The sequence below is a fragment of the Meleagris gallopavo genome, chromosome 4 (assembly GCF_000146605.3).
Source record: "Meleagris gallopavo isolate NT-WF06-2002-E0010 breed Aviagen turkey brand Nicholas breeding stock chromosome 4, Turkey_5.1, whole genome shotgun sequence".
NCBI classification, from domain to species: Eukaryota; Metazoa; Chordata; class Aves; order Galliformes; family Phasianidae; genus Meleagris; species Meleagris gallopavo.
In genome coordinates this window covers 26,805,649-26,818,397 of record NC_015014.2, presented here as the reverse complement: position 1 = coordinate 26,818,397, position 12,749 = coordinate 26,805,649, and the positions used below count along the sequence as shown (strand labels likewise).

At 38.3% G+C, this 12,749-nt stretch overlaps 1 long non-coding RNA gene across 3 annotated transcripts in view; it reads right to left on the bottom strand.

Annotated features, from left to right (window-relative positions):
- Nucleotides 1-3,354: 3,354 nt before the first annotated feature.
- The window catches only part of LOC104910641, a 31,965-nt gene continuing 22,570 nt past the window's right edge, over nucleotides 3,355-12,749 (bottom strand). Inside the window, exons 3-4 of one of the 3 annotated variants that reach the window (XR_002114191.2) lie at nucleotides 3,995-4,142; nucleotides 3,355-3,560 (exon numbers count right to left, since the gene is read on the bottom strand). This is a non-coding gene — a long non-coding RNA (uncharacterized LOC104910641). The other 2 variants (XR_002114194.2, XR_002114192.2) reach the window with 2 other exon arrangements.

The following is a 12,749-nucleotide window of genomic DNA, read 5'->3' as shown; positions in this document are numbered from 1 at the left end:
AAAAAAAAGAAAAAAGTTTACCTAAACAACAACAACAAAAAAAGGTAGAAAATCTTAGAACACAGAGAATGAATTGTGGTGGTCAGTTACACAAGAAAGTAGTACAACTGGTGAATGGACAGGTATTGGACTTTCTTTTCCCTTTTTTGATTTCGGATATCACATGCTATATAGAATCACAGAACTGTCTGAGTTGGAAGGGACCCATAAAGGCCACCTGGTCCCACTCCCTGCACTGAACAGGGACACCTACAGCTCCATCAGGTGCTCAGAGCCCCTCCAGCCTGACCTTGGCTGTCTCCTGGAATGGGGCATCCACCACCTCTCTGGGCAACCTGTGCCACTGCCTCACCACCCTCAGTGTAAAACACTTCCTTACGTCATATCTAAATCTGCTCTCTTTTAGTGTGAAACCATTTCCCCTTGTCCTATCACAACAGTCCTTCTAAAGTCTGTCCCCTTCTTTCTTACTCCAGATTTTTCAGATTTTAGGTTTAGATTTCTTACTTTAGCCTTTAGATACTGAAAGGCCACTCTAAGGTCTCCCCATAGCCTTCCCCTCTCCATGCTGCACAGCCCCAGTTCTCTCAGCCTGTCCTGTAGGGAGGCGTTCCACCCCTTGGGTCATTTCTGTGGCCCTCCTCTGGACCACATCTCTCCTGCACTGAGGACTCCCCATCTGGACACAGTGCTCCAGGTGAGGTCTACACCACATTCCAACTACACTGCATTTTCTTTTTCTCCTAGGATAGATTTCTACTGAAAATCAACTACCAATATTTTGTCACTCAACTCACAGATATTAGGGTAAAAGGCCACGCGTGTATTTCTTTCTTAAAAAAGCACCCTTAGCACCTACGGCCTTGTTCCCCAAAAGCCAAACGGGTCACACGCTCCTGCTGACTTCTTGCATTAGCTTCCTTATGCCTCACCGTTTTGCCTGTAACTGCTGTGCCAGATGTGCGTACCGCTCCCTGAGGCACATCACGCTTCCCCCCGCCGAGCTGCTGAGCCCCAGCTGAGCAGTACACGCGTTTCACCCCCGGTCCACTAGCATGGTGGCGGCGAAGGGAGCCGCAGAGAGAGCTTGGAAACGGCAGCACCCGTGGACCCCCCGAACCCGCGGCCTCTCCGTCCCGTCGTGCCCTTGCTCGCTCAGCGCGGTCCACGAAGGCCGGCGCAGGGCAGGAGGCGGAGGAGCGTACCCATTAACGTGGCCGGGCTGATGGCCGCTCATCCCGCCGCTCTCCTTCGCCGTTTGGCGCCAAAGCGGGAGGGGGTGGAGAAAGAGGCGGGAGGGAGGCGGGGAGCTCCGGCGCCATGTCGCGCCGCGCCCCGGGGGCGGGTGTCCGCGGCCGGGCTGTGCGGGAGAAGGGCCCCAAACATTCGCTTGGCTGCAGTTGCGGTTGTCTTTATACAGGGGTGCTGCAGGACCTCAGCACCGATCTCGCTGAGCCGACCCACTCCTGTATTTCTACAGACCTCGAGGTAGTTCACAGTCACTTTAGTGCTATGGTAGTCCTCGGTGTTGTGTTCTAGACGATGTTACTTCTAACGGTCTGCACAAGCACACATCTTTTCTTGAGCTCAAGGTCCTGACGTAAATGCTATCTATTAAAGTTCAGTATTAACATATCAAAGTATCTGAAAGTTTGAGTTCGTGGTAGTCTTTATGTTCCCCCATACTGGCCATACGCATAGCAAACTGCAAAAGTGACCATCTAAAGGACCCCAACCGTGCTCACAACTATGGTTAAAGCCATCCCAAAAGACACAGACAATGGTAATAAAAACAGAAGTACACGTTGCTATTGCTTTCATATTTCATAGAGTCTCAGAATTATAGGGGTTAGAAGGGATCTACAGAAGTCACTGAGTGCAACCCCATGCTAAGCCAGGCTCCCTGCAATAGGTATTTTGCACAGGTAGGCATCAGATGGGTCTTGAATATCTCCAGAGAAGGAGACTCCACAGCCTCTCTGGGCAGCCTGATCCAGTGCTCTCTCACCATCACTGTAAATAAGTTCTTCCTTATGTCCATATGGAACTATTTGTGTTCCAGTTTGTGCCCGCTGCCTCACGTTCTCTTGCTGGGCACCACTGAAAAGAGTTTGCCCCCATTGACTTGACTCCTGCACTTTATATATTTGTAAACAGTGATAAAAACACACATATAGTATGTTTATAAATATATTAAATGCACTGTTTATACCCCCCTCAGGCTAAACACCCCAGGTCTCTCAGACTTTCCTCACACCTGAGATGCCCCAGGGCAGTTTCTCATCATCCCTCTGGTCCTCCCCTGGGCTCTCTCCAGCAGTTCCCTGACATTCTTGAACTGGGGAACACAGAACCAGACACAGTACTCCAGATGTGGACTCAGCAGAACAGAGCAGAATAAAGCTCTGGCCATGATCTTTTCAGTACACTCCAGGATACCATTAGCCTTGGCCTCAAGGGCACACTGTTGACTCACAGCCATCCTGTTGTCCACTAGGACACCCACGTCCTTTAGTTTGCTGTATTGTTTTGTTTTGTTTTAAAAATAACTGACAAACCATGAAGTAGGAAAATATTGCCTAATTTCACAGATAGTTCTATTTAGTTGTCACAAGAAAAGTTGGCATAAGCAGCTAACATTTTCAGCCCTCAGAGTGAGAAGACACATAGTTATTTCAGTTTGTAAGAGTTCTATGATCACAATTTCATATGGACAACAAATGTTCATGAAAAGGAACAATTTAAATGCAAGGAGAAGAAATGAAATTTAATGAAAGTACCATCAGTCAGGAAAACATGAGCCTGAAGGTGAAATGAAAGGCCTGATTATGGTTGATCACGAAGAGAGTTAAAGAGCACTCATTTAATTAATCTGGAGAAAAATTTAGCATAATGCAGTTCAAAAAGTTTGCTACTATCTGTATATATTTCTGCACTCTTGAAATATGAATTAAAATTAATAGTGGTACAATTACTCATGCTAAATTTATTACTTTACATAATTAAGATTCTGAGGACAAACTGTAACAACTACTAACCTTTCAAAAACAGTGCTTATATGCTGATCATATACAGAGAATGAAGGATTTTCTACTCTGTGAAAACTGATGAGGAGTTTATCACATTTTCCAGCTAATATTTATAAAACAGCCATAACCAGATTCAAAGTAATAGAACCCCTATTTCACAAAAAGAAACCAAAGATTCTTGCTCTCTTCTCTTCCATTCCTGGCAGAGAAGTAACAAATACAGACTACAGAATAACTGCTTTTACTATTAAGTGATGAAGGTTTCGTTTTGTTTAAGTTTCAACTTCATATTAAATTATATTACAATTGTATTATTTTTTAAATTCAAAAGTTAAATGTGTTTGTAATTTTAGCAAGTAAGTTTTCTTAATAATTTGAACCTACCCTTATCTCAATCTGTTAAGTCCACAAATGTACATTTTTCTCATTTTTCAGGGGTTATTGACTCTTGCTTTCATCTTGTTCTTCCTCAATAAAGCAACCAGATCAACAACATTCAGAATTTTTAATAACACAGCAGCGACTCATGGCCTGAGAAGGAAAATTTTTTGATTGAATTGAATTTTCAGTCAATAGACTCCTACGGTATTGCTAAATGACACATTTTCTGGAATTCTAACTACATGTTGTTTTTCTTCCGTTTGATTCTTTGTCTGTGTTCGTTTGGTTTTGTTTTGTATACTGAAAGCTGCGGTTATGTCCAGGTTGTCACTCCTGTTCTGACAATGTGCCATGGAGGTGGTACCTGACATGACAGCCTCTTTCTTCATGCACATATCAGAAGTAGGTTATATGACTACAGGTATCTAAGGAAAGTATTCCTGAATTAGATGAAATCTAGACCAGGACACTGTGGTATAGACATCGGCTTGCAGTGAGGGCAGTTAGCTTGATTTCCTACAGATATGGAGCAAAGTCCCACAGCCTGGTATGTTCAATATAAGACTTGTCTGCTGTCCACCTACCTTGCAGTCCTCTGGAGCTGCTGTCTGAATCCTCATCTTCACTATCTTTGTCTTATGCTTTGATCTAGAAGCTTATTTATATTCTTCATCTGTCTCGGGACCATTCGTATCTTTGTGACAGAACTGGAACACTCTTAACTCAAAGTCCCTGGTAAGAAAGGCATGCACTCAAATAAGCTGAATTTCTTCTAACTTGTATCTGACAATTTAGCCCTGTCCTTAAGCATTTCTCCTCTATCCCCCAAAAGCAGTATGTAATAAGCATGGAGTACCTCAAGTGTTCTTTTATAGGGTTTTTTTGCTTTGTCTCTCCTTTCTTAGATAAAAGTCCCAAGCATGGAGGATCATGAACTTGTTGTGCAGGTGTCAATAAACAATCTGAGCTGATTACAAATATTTTGGATGCTCTTCTTAATGAGAAGCAACACAAATTTGAAAGACATACTGAATATGTAACCATCTGTCAGGATGTTAATATTTTTAGCTTACTGTTTATGAAATATTTATATTCTACCTTTTGTCAATTTTGATAAAAGAAAACTAAGTTGAGTTTGAAAAAATCCAATGTTTCAGACCTCTTCCCCATATTTTTGCTGCTTTCAAACAGACTCTTAACTTTGTTGGCAATCAAGATCTCTCCCCAAATGTAGTATACACGTAAGTTTATTCAGAGAGTAACATCTGACATTGGCCAGGATATGCAGTATACACTTTGCTAGACAGCCCTGAAATCACTCTCAAAACTTAAGAGAAAAGTAAAAAGAAATTGCTAATGACTTGTTGTTGTTTTTCTCTAACAGAATGAATGTTTCAGGAACTAATTGCTAGATTTGGAGAGAAAGACAAATAAATAAAAATGACAATATGTCTCTATATCCGCTTGTTTCTTAGCGTCTGTTTCTTATCCGTCTTTCAGAGAAGCTCTGCTAACTCTGCTAACTCTGCTAACTGACACTTCACAGTTAGAGAAGAGGATTCATTTTTAGGAAAATCTAATTATCCAAATATTTTTCCAAATAGGAATTTCTGCTTGGGTTAAACTTTTCCTTCTGTACTTGCTTAGACACTAAGAAGCTATTCAATCCCAGTGCAGCCACTCATATATGCTGAAATTCTCAATTTCTACTGTTAATTTAATCAAGATTATGAATTTATGACCTTCTGATCAATTGACATTTTTGCAGTATAAGCCTTTGTTCTGTGAACAAACTCCTATCAATGCAACCCCCTTGCTGGAAGACCTAAGCTGGGTAAGCAGCAGCAGCCTGTTAGGAAAGCAGACCATGAATAGACTACAAAAACCTGCTGGATTTGTACAACGTATCATTTTGTATGGACTGCATAAGCATTTCAGAATTGCTACAGGAGTTTTAAATTCAGTATATAAAATTGCACTATAAATAATGTTGGAATTACTTAAAAATAACAACTAATAGCAGCTTAATAGCGGCTATTGGTCAAAACCAAGTAGGATGAGGATGGTATCATGATAATTTTGGAGCAGGTGAAAGTCCATTGCAAATCACTATTCGCAAACTCAGGTGCCAAAATTTGGAACATCAAAGTCTTGTGTTTAGATGCTTACATCTGTACGGATTTGTAAACACTGAATGCCAAAAAAACCTCTTATTGTAGTCAATAAGACTGTGCATGATGAGCATCTCTGACAGAATCCATCCAATGCTAAGGTATTTTGATGATTCCTAAGGCCTAATGGAAATGTCAGACCTGCTGGCTTGTGTATTACCTTACCTAAGATGGAGTGCCAGATTCAAGTTTTTTTTCTTCCAGTTCAAGTCTTACACTATTTTGAATATCACATTCTATGTCTTCTAGATTCAAATTTTCTGCAATTTACCAACTCCCTAAATCCAGCTTCTAACTCTCATGATAGCAGCTAAGAGTCTTCTTTGAGATCCTTTATTTGCATTTATTCGCACTAGAATCACAAATGAGCATATAATAAAAGTCTTCTTATAATAAAACAGTCTTCAATTCTGTTTTTAACATTACAGCTATTTTTCATCTCACCTAAAATTTTTTAAAATGTAGCATTCTTCCTTATTATGTCTGTCTGCTTGTTTTATTCACGCTGACCTTTCTAATATAGGCAAATAGTATCTTTTCGTTGTCTTGATCCCTTCATCATTACTTTGATAGCAGTATATTCTCCAGCTAGATTTAGTATTTCTGTATGTTATTTGATGATGTTTTCTCTTTTCTTTTTTTCCTAAAATGTTTTTATCTGTACCTCTAACCAGACCTCTACTTCTTTAAGTTCCTTGTTCCATTCATACCTGCCCTTGCAAGCCAAATTCTCTGTTTTATGCAATTCAGTACAATTGACAGGGCAGAGACAAGTGCTAGAGAAACAGACAATACTGTATGTGATCTATTCTCATATCTCTTTCAAGAATAAATCCTAGATAATCTTGCCAAGTCATCCTTAAGAAAGTAAATTGAGACAAAGCCTCAGATGGCAAGACTTTTGGCAACTCTTGTGTTTTCGTCCAAAAGATAAATGACCGTCTGTGCCCACCCACACAGGTCATAGTCACCATTATTCCCTAATTGGAAGTGAGAAATTCATTTTTTGCTTTTAATATCACATTTCATTTTCTTGGCATTCTGCTTCTGTACTTAGCACCTGCCTACATTCTTAACAACCTTCTATTTCTTCTGTTAGCTTCCTCTTAATTTTCAAGGCTATTTTTGATATCTAAGAAGGTTATTTTCAACTTCCATACTTTTCACTTTACCATGATTTTCCTGTCACGCTCGTTGGCTTTTTACGTTAATTCCACAACATTTGCCTAAGTGCCAAAATCTCTGACAGCGCATCAGTTTGTAATAACACTAACTGGACAATAACATGAGTTGTACTCACTACAGCAGACATTCAGAAGAAAGAAGCCTTTACTCAGCTGTTACAGACAGATAATCTTGAACATGGGAAATGGTTTGCCCTTTATAGTCTTTTTAATTTTTTTTCTCCTTGATACAAATTCTTTTTATGCTTATCTCCTCTTACCTCAGTGCTTTTTCTCTCTACTTTTCTTCCTGTTCCTTTTATTTTTTCTTTGTTTATGATAAGCTTTAGATTTATTCTATGGAGAATTCTCCTATTTTTATGTATAATTTCCTGTCATTTATCTTAGCTGTATCTTTAGATTTCATTATTACTGTGTGGTAATACTTCAATCCTCATGTAAATGCTGCTATACAGAATCGTTTTCTTACATATTCATATGGGTTTTAGCATGAATAGTTTTAAGTAAACATGCTAAATCTTTTCTGTAATAAGAGACAAGTTACCCTGTCAGCTATCTTGTGGATTAGAATAAAAAAAAAGAAAAAACCAAAACAGGCAAGTATTTCAGAATTCTTAGATAACCACCATGGGCAGCAAATTAACTAAAAAAAAAGAACTGTTGTAATCACCCTGTTTTTACTCTGTCCCCCACTTAACACAGTGAGATCAGTGAGATCCCTTTGACCTATTTGCCTTCCACGTTTGCCAATATTCCCATTTCCTAAAATACCCATTAGCACCAGAAGCACTTCCCATCTTCAGTCATAACTGCTCCATTCCTAGGCCGTAGCAGCAAAGTAAGCTGCAAAGCAGAAGGCAGAGAGCCTTCATTTTGTGACAACCGTCAGCTTGGCAGCAAGGCAGAGGGAGCTCAGATGCCGCTATCATATTATACGTGAGTTCTTTTCATGTCTTCCTCCTCAAGCTGCAGCTGTTTCCTAAGCTCATTGGACAAATTACAGAACAGCTAACAGCCACATTGTTTTAACTTATCAATAATGAAAAGTGAGCTGGAGCTGTCAGGAAATGCATTCGACATCTCAGCTCCAAAGAACAGGAACTCTGGGCTCCCTGTATAGATACAAGGGGAAATATAATCATTAGTAAACATAATTTATTTCATAGGCAGAGTTGGCAGTGTGATTCCTTCTCAAGATTTTCTGGCATTTTCCCATTATGAGATTCTGCTTTTAGGTGTCTGTATCAGACAAACATGATTTGTTCAGGCTGAAATAACCCAATGCAGGTATTTGCCTCTACTAACACAATCTTTTACCTTTCAGGCTGTATTCAAATATTTTTGAAAAAATACTGTGCCTTTAAAATCATTATAAATAAAACCATATTCACATTAGGAAGGCATTGACTCACACAGCAAGAACAGTATATGGTAAATGAGGAATTCCAGCATGGACCCACAGCAGCTTTGTACTATCTAAAAACAGATGGTTGTGAAGCAGGCAAAGAGTAGGATGGCAACACTGAGGAAGGAATCATTAATGAATTCAGAGGTGGATGGGCTATAGCTTGTGGAAGGGGAAGACGCCATTAGTTAGATATTTTCAATTCTTATTTTTCAGAATACAAGAGAGTACTCCTAGAGCTCAAAGTACTGAAGAATAATTGTCTTTTGAGGCCGGACTTCACAGCAGCCTGGGGAGAAAAAGAAATTAAAATAATAGATGTATCTTGTTCTCTCAAAACAGAGGAAGCAAAGGGGTTGGAATGTGATATTCTTCATCTACATGGAAGTAAACTAATAGATTTCTTATTACTTCTACAAAAATCCATTGAGTTCTATAGGGACAGTATCAAGAAGAACTTTGAATCTCTCCACTGATACATCTGCCCCATCTTGGTAGAATATGAATATTTTACACCAACAAAATAAAAATATAGGCCAAAAACCTAAGAATTTTAGGAGCTTTTGGAAAACTGTTTACTCATTTGCGTACGCCTTGCAAAGAGCCTGATAATTTGACTTCTAACAGTTTTTTAAAGGATTAGAGAACAGAGGGTTCTCTTTGGGTAATATTGTGTGCTTTATTTTATTTGTGGGTTTTGCATTAGAAAATCCTTCAAGATTTTGAACAGCGCTTCAGATGGATCTGCAGGACAAGAGCCTGAAATTAGCTAGCACAATGGAATCAATATAGAGCAATATTTTCTTTCTGCAAGAAATTCAGTCTGACAGAAAAGAGTAAAAGCAGCATAAGGAAGCCAAGACTCTGGCTAAAAAGCCAGGTACAGAAATTCCCTGTAAAGCAGTACAAATTAGTTGATGTCACCAGAGCAAGAAAACCATAGTGACAGAATAAAATGTTATCCAGGTTCCAGAATACTTTATTATCACCACCTTAGGTCGCTAAGCTTCACAAGCTATATCCATCAAGTTTGATAGCAGTATATATACTCACAGCTGAAGCTAGAAGGTGCAGTGCTTTAATGTACTAACGATTTACATTAAGACACCTGGGTTCAAAGTCAGTTTATGACAGGAACAGAATGGGTTTGTTGGTCTCAGCCTGCTCTCTAGTGGACAATTGTACATCAACCCGGTCCTGAGAAGAATCCCAGGAATTAGTTTTGTTGGCCAAGACATAAGGTGAAATTCATATTCTCCGAACAACATTATTCAGAATAAAAATAAACCATATTCTAGTATTTTCTGTGTTATTCTGAAACACTTTAAGATGAGATGTTTCCGTCAGCATCTCTTGCATAATGAATTTGGTATTCTTGTTATCAGGATTTGAAAGGATACAACAGAAAGGGAAACAGAGCAATGGAAGGCAGCAAAGGCAATTCGATGCTTCCATGTTAGGAGAGAATGAAGACACAATGATATACTCTCATATATATATGATATATATATGATATAATATATGTCACCAGATAAAATTCTTGTCTTTATTTACTTTTCTTTCCTAATACAAGACAGGGGAGAAATTGAGCAATAAGAACAATAAAAGAATTTTTGGTCTTGATGTATAATTAACCTGTACACTTGTTTCTGAAAAATGTGTTTGAGACAAGAGCTAAACATGACTAAAAAAAAGACTGTGCTTTTATATCAATATTAAAAAAGCGAGAGTTTGATAGCATTAAAATATGTTAGATAGTATTAAAATGTATGAGGGCTATAAACTCTCATGATTCAGCATATAAAACACACTTAAAATGCCTAGAGCATGGGAAGAAACTACACCCGCAGATGTTTTATTTCCTTAATGTATCCCATACGGTGGTTATGTTCACTTCAGCGGGCAGGCGGTACAATGCCGGAGTCTTAGATTTGTATAGTCTGTGGCATTTCCTATGCTTCCAGGGTAAATTCCTCAGTGACTCATTTGCAGAAATCAGCTGCGAAAAATTGCCAGGAACTCTGACCCCATTTCCCTTTACATTGCTTAACCTTTTATTAGTCGAGAGAATAAAACTCATTGATATGTAAGCATTTACAATTACAATCACATGCCAATGTCAAATGCAAAGTAAACACTGTCTTAAAAGTCTCCTCTAAATGTGTTTTAATATAAAAAAATAAAGATTTCTAACTAACTTATAATTGGCCAATACATATTATTTATACAATATATTTTATAGTAGCACATATATATATTATGTACTAACACTCAGATTTTTACAAAGTCTTGTGCTTTGTCCTAGTCTAAGCTGACCATCCCTTCATTTCTCATCATGTTGTCTATCTTACTTATTTGCGGAAATGTTTGAACATTTCTACATCTTTCTAACTTACATTTCAAATTCAAGATTACTTTGAAATTCAGTTCTTATCCACATGTGGTTCACCTCATGGACTGGCTGCTGTTTGCAGCATTTACATGGCTACATTTCTGGTTTTCACAAAGCAAAAACAAAACAAAAAAAAATAGCCATTCCTTGAATTAATAATATTATTCTGTATCCAAATTTAGGTAATATTTTTCCTTCTTTCTTTTCTTTTTAACAAGAAAACAGTTGTACAAAGAAGTGCAACTCCAGATATGCATTGAAAGGGCAATTTATCAACATTAATTAACATTGATTTTCATTGTTTTCTCAGTCGCTGACTATACTATTAGTTATCAAAGCTCTTCTTTCTACGGTGTTTTCATAATTATCATTCCTGATTAATTTTATTTCCAATCCTGTGACATTTCATATTTTACTAAGAGGCTGAGCCAGTAAATGCTAGTGTGAAAATGGGAACTGTAGCTGTCTTTCATAGGAAAACGTCCTTTCTACACTTTGTAGTTAAAAAGTGAATTTGAACTACTTTCAAAATATAAACAGAATGAATCTGAAAGTCCCTCAAATCATGAGGCAAATGAAGAAATAATCTACCAGGGAATGGAGCTGACTCACAATTTCTGCATATGGGAAGATGACAATATGTTTCCGTGAGTAAATTCTTACTGCAAAATTATGTATTTATGGAATAGCTTGACAATTTCCTTAAATGTAAAAAAAATAATAATAATTAGAAATGTTAAATAGGATCTAAATTTGTCAAGCATAATTCAGAGGAATGAAATGGCTAAGACTCGTATAACTTCAAAAGAATCTGAATTATGCATTTAAATTCAGACTTGTGGCACGAACCAAGATAATTACCAGAAAAATAGCAGCTTTTGCAGTCAATAACAGATATTATATTGAGTTTGTCTGTTTTTTTGAGCTGACAAATGAAAGATGACGGCTGCTGAAATGAGCTGCAGATCATATAAGAACTACTACGGTCCGCAAGAGCTACTGCTTTTACTTCCAAAGCCTGAAGCCGTAAGGAATATTAATACAGCTACTTATATTTAGCTAGTAGTAGTGTATCAGGTAGCTAGTAAAGTAGGTTTTCTCATGGAAGCAGTCTTCTGTTTCCACTTGGCATCCAACACAGCTTTCTAAAAATGCTTTTCCGCTCTATTCTCCTGATAATTCAGCAGCAGTAGGGCCAAGGAAACCCTGTCAGTAATACCGACTGCTTGCACAGAAATTCTGTTGTACTCATGACCACCTGCTGGCAAACACTAATGCACAGAACAAAAATAAGTAAGATGTGCTATAGCTCAAAACAGATGTGCTGGAAAAGGGATATAGCGAGTGCACTGATAAAAGAGTAAACCACCATAATTGTGGTGCCTCACCTCTAGAGAGCAAATAAATAAAAAACCCCAATATTTAAGCTATGCAAGAACTTAATCTTGATTTGTTATCTTATAAAAAAGCTTCAAAACTTTATTTTCTACAGAGCGGAGATCCATGCATATTAGAGGAGGAACACACTGTAACCATGACTATATATATTCCAGGATATAAACCACTGAATGACAGCTCAGGATCAGCCAAAGCTGATCAAAGCCTCAAGAATCTTATCTCCCTAGCTTCTGCGAGAGCACACTGTGACAAGTTTATCTCTTTGATCCCAAATTTAGAATATGTCAGAATGGCTTAATCCTACATGTTTATTTTCACATTTGACTATTTTTTTTTTTTTTAATTAAAGTGCTAGGCAGGACTCAAACTTTCAATTTCCTCACTGGTTGCCATCATTTGGAAAGTGCCATGGCATGGAATAAAAGTCCTGGATCGCAGCCTGCTCTCAGCTCTTCTTTGAAAGATTTCTGAATGAGGTTGAAGAGGTACATGAGTAGTAAAGATGCATAGAAGCCTAGAGAACCAGCATGGAAAGTGTATGAGAAGAATCACAGTCTATTCTTATTTTTAGTCTTCATAATTTTTCAACGCCATTGATTTTGAGTTATATTTCAACTTCACCCTTCCAACATTATACAGATTCCCTGGTCTGGTTGGCCAGTTGCATTGTACTGAAAGGCACGTATGCCTGGGAGGAGCAGGCCATCACCCTGGCCATCACCCTGCACAGGAGGCTTTCCCAATAGCCTGATGGGAGGCTGAGTTACCTGAGACATGCATGGTTCGTTC